Source organism: Leuresthes tenuis, unplaced genomic scaffold, assembly GCF_036924035.1.
Source record: "Leuresthes tenuis unplaced genomic scaffold, fLeuTen1.0.hap1 SCAF_13, whole genome shotgun sequence".
NCBI lineage: Eukaryota > Metazoa > Chordata > Actinopteri > Atheriniformes > Atherinopsidae > Leuresthes > Leuresthes tenuis.
Genome location: NW_027325367.1, coordinates 18,301,254 through 18,317,162, shown reverse-complemented (window position 1 = coordinate 18,317,162; position 15,909 = coordinate 18,301,254).

Here is a 15,909-nt window from a genome sequence, read left to right as displayed (position 1 = left end):
CGCACATCAAGGCTTGGGGCCATGCAGGAGAGCGCCTGCTCTTTGTAGGAAATAAGGAGGTCACTCGGTGTATAATGAGGCAAGTGATGTTGGGGTAGGGTAGGTGGGGGGGGGGGGAGCAAGTCGCGAGGGATTTCAGGCTCTACTCGACATCAAATTGTCAAAACAGGTTTTGGATTGCTATTTCTTTCCCAATGTCTTCTCTGTCCCGCTCCCCTCCCCCTCATCCTCCTTCTCCTCCTCGTCTTACCGTCTTTAACACACTGTAATTTTGTCGTGTCATCAGTACCAGCAGGGTGTGACAACCCGCTGCTTTTAATCATCCTCAATCAGGAGGGACTGTCTCTCTCCCAGCATCTCTTCTGCCGTCTCTCTGCCTCTGTCTCACGGCAGGAGGCAGACAAAATGGAGAGGAATGAAACATGTGCGTAACCTTTTCAAGGACAGCAGTGAGGATGGCCTGTCCGGCCAGAAAGCACTTTAGGAAAAGAAAACCACTGGTGCGGTTAATACAGAAAAGAAGAGGAGAGGGAAAATAGATGAGGGGGCCTGAAAGCCGACAATGATGACTTCTATATATAGCTGCTGAAGCGCGTGGTGAAGGCCTGCACTGCTAAGACAGCATGCTCTTCCAGCTAAAGGGATTTCACAGAGAATATGTGTGTGTGTGTAAGCTGTGTATGTGCATGCATGGATCTGCATGTGTGCATGTGTTTATTAAGGCCAGAGATTACACTGAGCACTGCTGCCGACATGAGGAGAGGAAGAGAGGAGGAAGAGGAGGAGGGGAGGTGTTTAGCTGCAGGAGCTGTGCCATCCTTAATTACACAGCAAACAACCAACGGCCTTCTCCCTTACAGGATAAATGCTTATGTATTTCTCTGAAGGGCTATTATTAAAAAACTTTTCAACTCAGCAATTTCTGATACTTAAGTCTTGCAAGGGTCCAATTTGTGTGGATTTTTTTTTTAAGGTTAAGTATTGTTCAGCAAGGAAGACTTTGTATTCATCCAAGCCGGGTTGGTAAATAGAAACAAGCTGCAGAAACTTCTAAAGAATAAAACATTACCACAGATGGCATTTAAAGACGCTGATGTTAATGACCACAACATGTCCAGAAACTGATCTCAAGCTGGCGCAGACAAATTAACTATTAAATTCAAGTAATAAAATATCAAAAATCCAAAATGTAAATGATCATTTCCATTGCTTTAGGGTGTGTTAGCCATATTACAATGGCTCACTGTCCTGAAAATACAAATAATGTGATTGTTTTTCTTAAAGAGATCACATTATCCTCGTTTACAGGTTGTTATTTCTTCTTTGGTATCTTCTGGAATAGGTCAGACAGATGGCCTCATTTGACTCTAGAATACTTTGGTATACAGAGTTCACGGTCGAATCTATTAATGTAAGGTGTCCAGGTTGTGTGGCTGCAAGACAAGCCCAAATTATCACCCCTCCACCTTGACAGTATGAGGTGCTTATACTGATAGGATGTTTTTGGTTTTCTCCAAACATGGTGCCGCATGTTAAATTTGGTCTTGTATGTCCAAAAACATTGCTCAGGAAGTCTTGGATGGTCACACTTTCTGATGATCAGTTAATCAGGTACCCTATTAATTCCTATGAAAGCAGTAAGGATGTACTTACTTCTTCACACGCCGCTTCTGCATAGAGGCAAGTTTTTTTGTCAAATGTCTTATGACATGGCATAATATGTGCCGGTGTTTATCTCAGCGGCAGTATTTTCCTCATTCAAAGAGATGACTTTTCTATTACGTCCCAATTCATAAAACCTGAAAAATTCATAAAAACTGAAAGAGGATGTACTTTCTGTTTCGGATGACAATATGTAATTTCCCTTCCAGTAAAAACGAAAGGCCTAATATGTTGAATTGAAATGACAAGAAAGACTAAGTATCATTATAAGATGAAACACTGATGTTTTATAATATGGGTGCGGGGGAGGGAAATAAGGAAAAAACTAAATGATTCATGCATTTGAAAACCAATGCTCCAGCATTTTGGGAGATCAGGTACTACACTTCTGGGCCGATTCATATTCTCCTTGTCTAAATTCTAATAAGAAAAACATTTCCATTAGCTTCTATGGAAAAAAGTGAGAGGCAGTGGAGGTAAATAAAAGAGTCCTGATTGTGAAATAATGAGTATGCCAGTCGTTGCCTGCCAGCCAGCTGCTGCTGTCAGCGGGTTTTGAATCACTGGGAAATCAGTGGAACGGAGGACGAATGGGAGCTATTAAAACTGCCATAAAGATTATCAACATGGCTCCTTACCAAACACTTGTCTTGATGAAAGAAGACTGGCAGATAGGAGCAGCATCCACTTGACACATTAGTTCATTACGCTTAGATATGATATCATTATAACATTAACATAGTAATATTGTTACAGCTCAGAGCCCCAGAGGTGAACGACAAGAAACTTGTCACAGTCTTAAAGACGAGAACTAAATTTGGACTGATTTGATTAGAAAATTTCTTTTTCAAATTTTGGGACAATTCAGTTCCAGTCAGTCAAAGTGAGAAAAGACAGTTTACTCTCTGGGACACACTTTACACACCTACGCCCATAAAGCAATTATATTAAGCAGGCCTGGTTTCACCTATAACTTCACTGCAACTCGTTTGTATTTTTATAGTCCAGCTTTTCCACCTCGACATAATGTGTAATTCATGAGTAGTCAAGGGTTTGGAAAGGCCCTATAGGACTGAAATACAAACACACCAACACCACAAGACATTTTTACGAGTTCTCAACAGAGTGTCAGCTGTTTACGTTAAATCCGATGATAATGTATTCTTCCTGTAAGTTCATCTGTCAGCAGTGGGAGAGCATGCAACAAAGAGCTTTGAGAAATTTGGTGCCCCTGGGACACTTTCATCTTCTTACCAACCTAAGGACTCCATCCTGGACTTTCAACTCAAAGGTTAGCGCTATAGCTCATTCAACATTCAAAAAGGTTCAAAATTGGGGTTATTTCCATACACACAGAAGGTTTACATGACATATCATTGGAGGCATGATACATATTTGGTTCTAACCCACCTGAAAATGGTAGAGAGGTAAAAAACATTCGTGTTTTAAGACCAATTGCACTGGGCCCTAATGCGTTTAGTTTAGAGTCTTCCTTGATAAATCATGAGATTAATTTACTAAATTCTAGATGATAATGCTCGAAATCGCTTAGGGTAGGGCTACCTTGGGATAGGGAATGCGTCCCTGTTTTTATCGTCAGTCTGTGGGTAAAGTATGGAATTTGATTTTTTGTTCATTCCTGTCCCTGGGTTTCTTCTCCCATTTTGATTAACATTTAGAAGATGTTAAAAGGAGAAAGTGAATGAAAATGGAAAAAAATTTCAAAACTTAAACTAATGTGCAAACAAGTATGCATTCTCAATTGAGGTGGGATTTTTTTTTTTTGCCTGTTTTAAGGAAGACTTAATGTGTACTAGGAAACAACTTGAATTGTGAGTGGACTGACAAAAGATTAAACTCTTCATACTGTTCCCAGATATGACATAATATCTCAGATATGCCCAGAAATTAAAGTAATTTCTTAAACAATTTCATTATTTTACCTTGTGGATGTCCACTGCAGCTGTCGGTGTCTTTTGTCTTTTTTTTCTCCCTAGTTAGAACTACAAATTGTTCTACTGCATTACAACCATTGGCGACATAGAGTACACCGCCCTCCTCTGGCGACAATTATCTGCGTCACTGACAGTTGCCAATAGACAAACATTTTGAGTACATATGAAGCGTGACGATAAGATTCAAAGGTTGTAATCAGTTCTTACAGGTGTACTAATAAAAACTGTGTCTGGTTTGTGTGTGTGTGGTGCAATAGTGTATATGAAAGTAGAACTCTTGAGTGTTTGTGTGTCAGGACTGAGCTCAGAGTTCATGGGCACCAGACCAGAGTTACTGAGAGCTGTTAATGAGAGACTTGGCAGAGTTATTAGCTGATCACTGTAAGTCAGTGATCTGTGTTAGAGAGGATTAGGTTCCACACAACCTCGGTGGAGCCAGGAGCTGAGTCTCAGTGAAGCTCATTAGATTTAAATATGGCTGTCTCCTGCAAATAGACAAGATGGATGCAAACTGCCATCACAATGATGCTGAAAAGCAAATGGTCAAACATAAGCGTGTGTGTGTTTGTGGGTGTATGTTGCGAGGCAATGCCTGCCTGCGTGTTCTGGTGTGCATTAAAATGAAATAGATGTACTTTGCCTAATCACTGCTTGACATTCAAATCTGATTATGTGCTATAACAAGATGTTATTCACTGGAAGAGATAAACACAAGGTTTCAGTGGACTCATTTTAGCAAAGCCTGCCAACAGTTTATTCTCATAAAAATTTCCTTTGGCAAAAACATTTCATATGACATGGCTGTTACAATAAACAATCAGTGAAGGGAACACATTATGAGCAACAAGGGCACCTCTGAATACTTCAGAGTTGAAGCCATGTTGATGGATTCCTGACAGTAGAAAAAAAAACTGCATCTCATTTTCAGTGAGGTTAACAGTAAAAAAAAGTGTTAAGATGCAAATCAGCACTATCAATGTAGCCTAAGAGCACAGCTCAATTGGACTCTTGCTTTTGTTTCTTTATTTTCTATCATAGACTGTACCTACTTGCTACCTGGCAAGACATTTTCAAGTGACATGAAAACCCTGCAGACCGCCAACTGGTCAGAAAAAAAATTCATATGTATGCATACTGTAACAAACACCTGCCCTGAGCTCCAGGGATACACCACCATTTCATATTCATGGAAATAAAAAGTTGTTTTCAAGTTTACGGGCGCCGACTCCATATGCACGGACTGTAAACCTGTATGTAGAGTCTCAAAGTTATATGACAAACTTCCATTGCACAGTTGGCAATCTAACACAAGCAGATGTGTCCTGTATCTCTGTCGAGCTAGTTTCACAAAGCACTGCTGCAAAATTCTGCTAATCTGGACTGTGCTGAAAGGAGGAACATTTGCATCCTCAAAAAAATCAAACAGAAAGGTCAACTGTTCTAAAGCAAAGTAGAGCTGGGTAGGCTTGGGCCATACCATGCAATCAAAAAGCTGTGTCTGTGTTTGCAAAAATGAAAAATGTAAAATCTTTAACATTTAGCGAGCCAAATTGTTTCTCCAACCCCAACCATCGATGTCAGCGTCAAGGGTTGCCTAAACCAGTGCAAAACTTAAAATGCAGTGATATCTCTCTCTATCTCTATCTGAGACAAGGGAAGCCGAGATTAAGCTACATAGAGAACAAATTATTCAGAGAAAAAGCATAGAAGCTAAGTTACTAATTTGTCCAAAATGAAACTCCTCTGCAAACCTTCAGCCCCTTTACTTTACTGTCTCTTTGTGTAAAGTTGGGGGGGGGGACTGCACGAGAGGATGGCGACAAGTAGCAAGTAACTGATTGCTTGAATTGCAAAACTAAACCAATCATCTTACTTGTTATAACTAATATCTAATCCAACTACTTATATCCAAACATGTTACACTGAAATTTCATCACTGTCTGCCCAATAGATGTCAAGATGTTTACCCAATGTCTGAAATCTTAACCTCATGATGATGCTGAAGAACAAAATGGAGTCATCATCTGAGCACCATAAATATCAACAGAAAATATTGTGCCAGTCTATTCCTAGGAGGATAAAATGAAAAATCTGCCATGCCGGAGGTGCTAAAGGAAACATCATAGAAGCATCAAAGCCAATGACAGAGGTGAGTCTGACTGACCTCCCTGCAGTCTTGCTACAAGCATGGCCACAAATCAAATGCTGCCTTGACCTCTTGTGTCGTGGGTAAATCAAGCTGAAATCACAAAGGAGACCATGAGCAGGGAAAGGGGAAAACTTTGCACCAAAGCTGGTGGTAAACTAAGATGTTATTACAGAACAGCTTGGTTAAGGATGCCAAAATGTGACTATCTCCTGGGGTAAGAGATTGTTCGTTTTCATGTTTCGGTGCTGTGGATGAGGCCATTTCATGTTAAGATCTGCTCCCTTAAAGGTCTGAGGATAAAACTAAGTTACACCCAGACTTGGACATTTCCTGTGTTGAGCGGTTATTACATAAAAACAAGGCATTATGTAACGCAGCAGTGAATCAGGGGGATTATGACAAATATACAATGTTAAGGACGTCAGTCCTGCTGTAAAATGCCTCTGAAACTCTCTGTCTCAGTAACTGTTCCTCCTATGTTCTGCCTTTCTTTCTTATTGCCCTTTCAAAATGTGTCTGTATCTGATCCTTTCTCTGCCATGATTCTCTCTCTTCTCTGTCACTTTCTTTGTCCTTCATCCTTTTTATGCCCCAATTCATGCATTTTCTTTGAAAGCATCATGCCTAATCTGTAGTTTATGCAAATATTGGCTAATTTGAACAGGTGCTGGTGATTTGAAGCTATGAAGTGGGTGGCATCGCATCACCAGCAGAAAGGATGTTCAATTGCTGTTTCTAATGATGTGGAGCTTAATTTGAAAGTACCACACAACCCCCTTTTTATTACAGCTGAAGCTAGAACATCCAGTAAACAATCACAATTTTACTTTCAGCCTCTGAATGAAATGATTACATTTTTTTCCCATTAGTTTGTGCCCCTAATTTGATTCCATGCATGTTTGCTGCGAGCACAATGCACAGCTTCACTGAATAATCTGTCACTGGCTATAACCAGAGGTTTGTGAATTCATGCATTATGATGTTGGAGTGCGGAAATGGAATATTTATTCACATGTTTGTTTATCTAAAGCTGACCTTTGCTGTTTTCTGGACTGGGGAAATGTAAAACTCCTGACACAGATGGGAAGAAAGCACAGGAAGAATTGAAGATTAAAGAAATATAAGTAACACTGATTTCTATACGTCCAAGCGTTGATTCATTTGTGTATTTTGAGCAAACAACCTTTGTGCTTTAGTTACAGGAGTGACCTTTAGAGAGAGTGGAGATAGAAACACGCTGTACCAGCCAGCACACTCCCTGACAGTCCTTTTTACGTTGTGCACAGTGTGTAAAGCATCTTTTATCCCCCTGCCCTCTTCTCCACCACTCCTCCTTCCACCCCGTCTGAGTGAGCCAATCAACACCAAGCAGAACAATGAATTACATAACAACAGCTTCAGTGCAATTGTCTCCTTGTCTGACTATGTACCCTAAGGTATGGAGACAGTTCAAAAAGAGAGGGACAGACAGCACAGGACGGGAGAGACTGAAACACTGGTGAAGGATGGAGAAGAGAGGATTTGAGAGTAAAAAGGAAGAAGCAGTAAGAGCGCGGAAAAATAAGACATCTGACATTTTGTTGAGTCATCTTAAAGTTCATGTGGCGCGGCAGGACATCTATATCATGCTTCACAGAACGTGGAGTGTCACATTTCAAACATGATAAGAGAGAATCTTTGTTCACACATAGAGTCATTTGTTGTTATCATGGTTATGAAAACAGTCAGAAGGTCACTGAGAGCGTCTCCTCGTTCAACCCCGCGGTGAAGTTTGGTTTGAACAAGAGAAAATTGTTGTTGTGCAACTAAGAAAAAGAATAAACTGTGGTTATTAAACAAAAACTACAGACTGGCTTGGAAATTGCACAGTGGGATGGAGGTGAGGGGCACTGATAAAGAAACCAAGGGTTCAATGAAATGACATCATCCCAGGTAGATCAAAACTGACAGGTGGACAGTATATTGGTTTTAGGTGTAACCCAAGAGAATAAATATGTATGCCTGTCGACACCCAACACCTGACAGGTTGGAAGAATATCTGCCATTAAATCTCAAGTTCTATCTTAACATTAACAGGTTTGACATAGAAGACAAACTTTTGGAAATACTTTCTAAATTTTGGAAATATTTGACTTCTTTTGAGAAAATAAAGAATGCTTTCTTCTACCTCTGCACTTCTGTAGTCTTTAGAGACGTCGGGGGCAGGCAATATATAATTTCCATCATGTTTTACACAAAACTTGTCCAAGAGACAACAATAATCTACTCCCGCCCTTAAACTGATGCCAACGGGTGAATCATCTCTGTAAGATTTTACCTGTACAATTTCCTGCAGTATCTGGGCCAAATAGGGATATCTATCATGTGGATAAATGCAGGAAAAAGAGCATAAAGTCTGCCAATCTCATCCAACACCAACTCTCCTACCTCAAAATATGACTTTGTGAACACGTTTACTGACAAAATGTTGAGTTTGTACTTTGTCCTTGATATTTGAGAAATGTAAAATAGCATTGAAAGATGCAAAGCAAGTACAGGGAGGACATGCAAACTCCAAACAAAAAGGCACCAGCTGAGGCCCGGACAGTGAACTCTCTTGCTGTGAGGTGACAAGCCGTATCCATGCTCAGTGCAAAAATTGATGGATCTGGATGAAGTAAATAAGCAGAACAAGGCCTGTGTAAGGATACACTTTATACCACTAATAATGTCAGACTAAGCCTCTGTACGTGGGGTTATGACCTGATGTTTGCTCTGCCTAGTGTGTGGATTTTTCACACCAAAAGCAATGTATAACACTCTGTAGCTGGGATTGCTGCTGTACTTTCAATGGGAAGAGTGGCAGCATGAGCTTAGCAGTGAGAGCTCTGTAGAGCTTCCACAAAATTGGGCAAATATTTTACTTTAAAGTTCGATTACTTTGAGCCTTCAACTCAGAAATAATATGTGGACCTTGACAACGTTCGTGCTGAGAGCATCTGGCATTGACGGGAGGCAGAAGTTATGACTGTGACACTGTCACAGTACAATTCACAGTCATGTAACTCGGCTTCTTCTGGAGGGGATGGGAATGATCAAGCACGGCATATAACATCTAAGATTTGAACTCTTTCTGTTCCTCATTTGGTAGTTTCAAATGCAGAATAACTGCAGGACATCATCTGTTTCTTCAGAATTTGATATGAGCCCGGTAGACATTTCTCACACTATTTACACTTGTGATGATGACTGATCCACATGCACATATGGACCCAACTTGGTAAAATGTGCATGCAGCACCCTCCCATGGAGGTTTTTAGTGATATGCAGAATCGTGGCTGTGTTTATTTGTGTTATTGATTGTAACCACTGTGTTTCTCCAGGTCACGTAGACGCTGCTATTCAACTCTCTCTTTCTCTAAGCTGAGGAGAAGGGGCCAAGTTTTTAAATCCAGGTTAAAAACATTTATTTTCTCATGTGTCTATGAATGAAATCTGCACAGTATCTTTTAACTTATCGAGACTGTTGCTTGTTTTATTCATTTTAATCATTTTATTTCTTTCTATTTATATTCTTTCACATATTTCTAATGCTTTTTCCGCTCCTCGCTGCAAAGCTTTTATTTAATGTAAAGCACTTAAAATGCAGTGATATCTCTCTCTATCTCCCTCTGAGACAAAGGAAGCCGAGATGTGCTATTCAAATAAATTTGACTTGACTTGACTTGACTTGTTGAATCTACACACTGTAATTTAAACCTAAAGTGGCCACATGAAATGACATGAAAGCCATCTGCCCCCAACACTACAACCAGGCTGAAACAGATGGTCATGCCTCCTCATTCAGTTTCTGCTGGAGGTCTCTTCCTGTTAAAAGTGAGACCTTCCACTCCATTGTTGCCTACCAGCCTATCCTGAGTCTAACAGGACGGAAGGCTGAATCAAATCGTTTGTTTCCTTAGTTTGGCATCTCTTTTTTTTCTCTTAGTTGGCATTATATGAACATGATTATAATGAGATTGACTGAATTGGCTTTTACTTGAATCACTATGAAATGGAACATGTATAATTTACCTTTTATTAACTTGTTTACTTCCTCACTGAAGTACCTTGACAGGACTTTTGTTGTGAATTTTCCCAACATAAATATACTAAATTGAACTGAAAATTAATGTTCTCTCCTGTGCTCTCTAACCACCAATCTCCAGTCACCACTTACAGATTTTGACTTTGACAAACATTCTAATAGGTGATATTTTTTATATCCATGAAGATATACATGAAAAAAAGTAGTTGGTGTTTAAAAAACACAACTCAATTGAATTTTGTGAACCGAGGACGGTGTGGAAGACAGGGTTTTTAAGTCAGTTGATTCCTACGACTAACAAGTGTGAAGTTTGAGGCTGTTCTCTCTGTGTTTGACTTTTCCTCTTATAGTGTTTGGGTGTACAGATCATCCAACACAGTCTATAAGCTAAGCACCCAATGCCACAGCACTCATACAGAATAACCACAGAATCCTATCAACAGTCTCTTAGAGACATTTTCAACCACTTGGTGACAGAGTTGGACACACCTCTGGCTTAAAGTGACTTCTCCTATGTTAACGGATATTTACTTGGCATTACCATGCTCTCTGACTGGCTAACAGCCATCATTAGCTTCAGTTAGCCTACCGTTAATGGGGTGCTGCACATTCTTCATATAGGAAAAGCATAGACAACTCCAACGTGTTTATTTGGCAACCACTGTGTTTTGTTCTGATATCTGAATATTTAGTTTGTGTTGGTCAGTGTTAAACAGGGAAGGTCTACAAGCAGATGATCTCCATTGTCCTCCTGACAGGTGTTGGACTCGCTGGCAGCTGTTATTGCAGTGCAGTGATGGAACAAAGATGTGGTGGACCAGGTGGCGTTGCTCTCTCCCTTCAGACTTCGTTAAAGCGATGCACTTCCACTGGACAAACTCGTATTCGAACGTCTCTGCTGCACATATGTTTGAACACCAGAGGGTTTCTGGGAATGTGATCAAATTCTATCTCAATTTCATCAACTGGCGCATTTCGTTAAAGTAGCACAAAGCAACTGCTGTTTTAGTAGCTTCACTTGCCTACCAACACACTGCCAAACGTAGTCAATAACGCAACGGCAATATGGCAGTGTTCAGGAGCAAGAATGTATGTTATAACCTCAAATAAGTCTCTTCTAAGATAAATGCATGTTAAATTATGTTTTAAAAGATGTCATCACCTTATATTGCAACAAACCCAGTCAAAATCAGAGTGCATCATGTTCTCTGTAAGATGAGTTTTGAAGCATTTCTAGTAACTTAGTGATGTTGCAGTATTGAGTGCATTTTTTTTCTTCCAATTTAGCCCTATTTGCTAACTGAATCTTCAGGCTATTGGATTTGTTTGTGTTTGGTCTGAAATTCTCTTCAGACATTCAAACAAAAATCAATACTGTGTTAAAGTACACTGAACAAAGTCTTAGCTTGTCACTACATGAAAAATTTAAATGATTTGAGGATGAAAATATATGTATACACACACACACACACACACACACATATATATATATATATATATATATACTGCTCTATGCTGAGCTGTGTCTGAGGATCTCAGCAACTCCTTAAGAAGCATAAAACAGGAAACAAAATTTCAGTCATTAATGTTATTTTCAGCTATTTGCTACTGTGTTATAAAGTATTACTACTGACAATCCAAAAGACATTTGCACAACTCACTATGCTGCCTGATTGATGTTACGCTCCACGATGGAAATTAGAGCGATATTAAAAATAGAAGAAAGGAAAGAGACTGGAGTGAATAAGAAGGAAATTAAAGTAAAGTGCTGGATAGCATTAAAGAAAGAAGGCGGTGAAGTATGGTGAAGTAAAGTGAAAGTATCAGGCGGAATATGGGGAGTAAGATAAAGCAGAAGGAGGAAAATGAAAAGAGGAAAGGGGGATATGAATATTCTGTTACAGTATAAATAAAGGGGGATATTTACATACATAAATGTATGTAATTGTTTCTGACTCCTTTCTATTATTTTTATAATGCTTGCTACAATATTGTGTTAATTTACAATGGAACATCTGCTTTATCTTTAGAGAGCTCTGTGTGATTGTGTGAATGGTCTGACTGGTTTTGTGTGGGCATCTGTTTGATCTTTTTATTTATTTATCTTTCTCTCTTTTTTTGTCTTGTTTTGTATGTATATCTGTGTGTATATACATATATTTTCAAACATATTTGTTTTGCATGTACTGCTGCATCTGTCTTGTTCATCTGTTTAGCTTTTTATTTTTATTTTTACCCAGAATCCCCTCGAAAATGAGATGGTTCATCTCAAGGGGTTTATCCTATAAATAAATAAAGATGGAGTGTGAATATGAAAGGGGAAAGTATCTTTGGGAGAGTCCATCTCTGCAGGTGATGAACAACAGCTGTGCTGATCGACAAACACAGGCTTAACCGGTTCATTTCAATAATGGCAAAGGCAGTCTGACAGGAGCAGTACAATTAGGTGGACATTTGCAAACATCAGACGTGCTTATAATCAGGAGCCATTGGTTCACCAACAACACAGACATGGCATGTTTCTAGTTTATGCACAGGCCATATAAGCATAAACCTAATTACCTGTTCAGTTAGAATATTTATTCTGCACTCCTTGGCTCGGATTTTAAAAAAAGACCGTTTATCAGGTCTACTTTAATGAATAAACTCCTCCAAGGGTGTAAACAGATTTCTCTCTATAGTTTGCTCTTATATTTTTCTTTTTATGGATTAGTATCGGACAGCACACTTATGTAAGTGACGATCATGAAAGTGTAACATGCAGCCAAATACCAGAAATAAGGAAAAGTGTTCGGTAAATTAAAATGTATAACTGCAGCCAGCTGTTCACCCCCGGTAAACTGTAAACTGCCTTTGAAGGCACGTGAAATATAAACCTGTGGCCTCCTCACAATTTGGTAACATTATATTTCTCTGCAGTCTGGGACAACACAGGTGAAAATATGGACGATGACGTCCCAGCAACAGAAATGATGGTGTGACGGTTCAAACAAAACAAACAATACAATAACGGCTGCAAAAGGTTTTAGTGCAATTGTTGTTCCGTGATTGCTCCTTTTAGAGAGATCACAGGTTAACGTATTTCACCTCATGTCAATTAAGAACAACGTGGCTTTGTTTTGTTACAAGAAGCCCTTCAGTCGTGGCAATCAAGGTTGTTTGTTCATATCCCTAAATATGGATATCTTCTAAACTACTGGTGGTGGTGCAGCTACACACAGCACTTTCAACCAGTTTGACATAGTTACGACAAATTTCTTTTTTCACTTCTTATGTTCAGTTGCGATAAACTGGCAACCTATCCTATCTCATGCCTTGGTGACCCGTCAGCATGACTTCAGGTTACAACTACACAAAATGTTGCTTGTTTTGGGTTAAGAAAAACTTCTTTAAATCAAAACTAGTCCTAACTACCATGGTTAGGACTGAAATACATTCTTTTTGCTATGCCATTCACCCCTTAGTAGACTCTATTTTGACACTTCACAATAAGTTGTTCTCACAACCACTAGTAGAGGGACATTCTTTCATGTAATTATAGGTCACTATTGCCTGCATGAACAAACAACCCATTGTCACCAGTCATCAGTCTGATTGTCTTCCCTGATTCCTGATTGTGTCCACCTGTTCCCCACTTCCCTCATGTGTACTTATAGTCTGCGTCTCCCTTTGTCCTGTGCCAGTGTGTCATGTCTGATCCCTTTCAAGGGGAGAAGGGTCTCTTGATAATATCTTATTTTTGCATAATTTATAAATTTATATGAAATGGAAAATCTATTCTTTTCACATACTCGCTCCTCCCAATAGTACTGTGCTACACCTGTGCACAAAACTAGTGGGAAAGCTGTGACACGATTTTAAGACCTGCTTTTTTCGCAGACAATAATGGTACAAGTTTAGTAAATCACGCTGCATAAAATAATCCGCTCCCTGATTTTTGCACAATAGAGTGTAAATACATACAGTAAGAAATTAACACCAAAACAGGGTTTGTGCCAGCTGCAAAGAGAAACCGAAGTATATAGAGATTGGCATATAGACAAGTTTGATAAATGCAGTGTAGTTTAGATCCCACAGGCTTGGTCTGAACATAAAAGCATGTCACCACTTAAACGGCATCAGACTTTATAGGCACAAAGCTGTTTGAGGTGTTTTCTTTTCTTCTTTTGGGAAATACAAAAGCATACAATAAAAAGTACAGTAACTGAGTGATGTACATTTTCATGTGGTGTGAAATTGTGTTTTTCAGGTGAAATGTCGCCCTGTAGTCACTAAGAAATGATTTTGGACTGTCACATAGCACAAATCAGATGACAATCTATAATTTTGTTCTGCTTCGAGTGACTGTCTGTTTGGCAGGCGTGTATGACAGAGACCAAAAATGCATTCCAATTTCCTTTTTCCTGCTGGAAAAGGCTTCATACTATCAAACATCTCCCTGAGCCTGTCAAAACAGATTGCTCTGACACAAGCAAGGGCATCCTCCTTTTCCACAGAGAGGTTTGGAAGAAGATACAGTGATGTAAAGACAGACAGCACTCATGAAACCTCCATTCAGTGGTAAACCTGATACCCCAAAGGAGCGGTGGTTGATAAATTGACATATAACCTAACTGTATCTGTCAGTATTTCTCATTCTCGGATATAATAACTCCTAAACAGAACACTGCTGGGCAGCAAAGAAAACATTGCGTTTCTGACTAAGTTGGCCTTTTATGATGGTTATAAGTTGCTAAAATTAATTAGGAACAGTTGCACGTGCCTACAGGAGAACGCAAGCTCTTAGAGACACATTACCACACACCACATTCTGCTTATATCGTCAAAAATTTGCACTTGGGGCATGAATACACTCCACCTGTCTCCGTGGCAGCTGTTGTGGTGTGATACAATCATACAATCATTGGAGGCTCATGGGAAATAAGTTTGGGAAGAACAAGCTTTCTTGAGATACAGAAAAGACCGGCAGATGAAGAAGGAGAATGAGGGATAAAAGGCAGGGAGAATAAATGAGCTGAACAGAGACAAATGAGGATGAAGAGTCAGAGAAGCCAGTTGTCTATAATGACAACAACAAAATACGTGCATGTAATTTATAATGATGTACAGTATTTCTGTTTAATTGTAGTTTAATACCCACCATGCAGGAACTACAGCAATATAACTTTGTACAGGAACATTTAAGCTACCTTCTCTTAAACAGTTCAACACAATCTCCCCAGCCAAGAGTGGCAGTTCAAACAAGTTCAGACAGTGCAATGCTCAGGGAAACTGAAAAAAAAAAAAATAACTAGCAACATCTCAGATTCTACAGGTCTCAGTTAGCATGTTAAATGTTAAAGTTTATGACTGCACAATTAGAAAAAGACTGAACAAGTGTGGCTTGTTTAAAAGGGGTTGCCTTCTCTCTAAAAAGAACATTGCAGAATGACTAAGGTTTGCATCTGAAGAAAACACATGACTTCTGGAACAATGTTCTTTGGACGGACAGACCAGGTGTTCGGAGCACTCGGAGAACTCGGAGCACCACATTTGGAGAAAAACCAAACACAAATCAAGCTCTCAAACACGGTGGCGAAAGGGTGATGATTTGGGCTGGTTTTTAAACCATAGGACCTGGACGCCTTGCAATCACTGAGTGAGTCACACACTCCTGTGTGTAGTAAAGTACTCGTAAATCATATTTGAGGCCATCTGTCATGACATGAAATGAGAGGAGAGTTCATTCCAAAATAAAACAGGAAGTCACAAAACAAACCTGGAGACAAGACAAAAACTCAACTTGACATACCGGTGTGACACATATAGAAAATGATTTCCTCAACTTACTGCTGCTTAAGATAATTCTACAGGCTTTTCAGTTATGGTGTACACTTTGTTTTTACAAAATGCTGAACAGAACTGAACTGTAAACAGAGCTGTAAAAAGTTGTTTTCAAGAGAATTCACAGCGAGCAAGTGGGCATGCTGACACTGTTTCTATGATTTTTTGAATTTCCCCCACTTTTTCTTTTCTTTCTATGTGACTACTGTTAAACTGGAAGAATACAAACACCTGACAGTGAAGATGTGAAATAT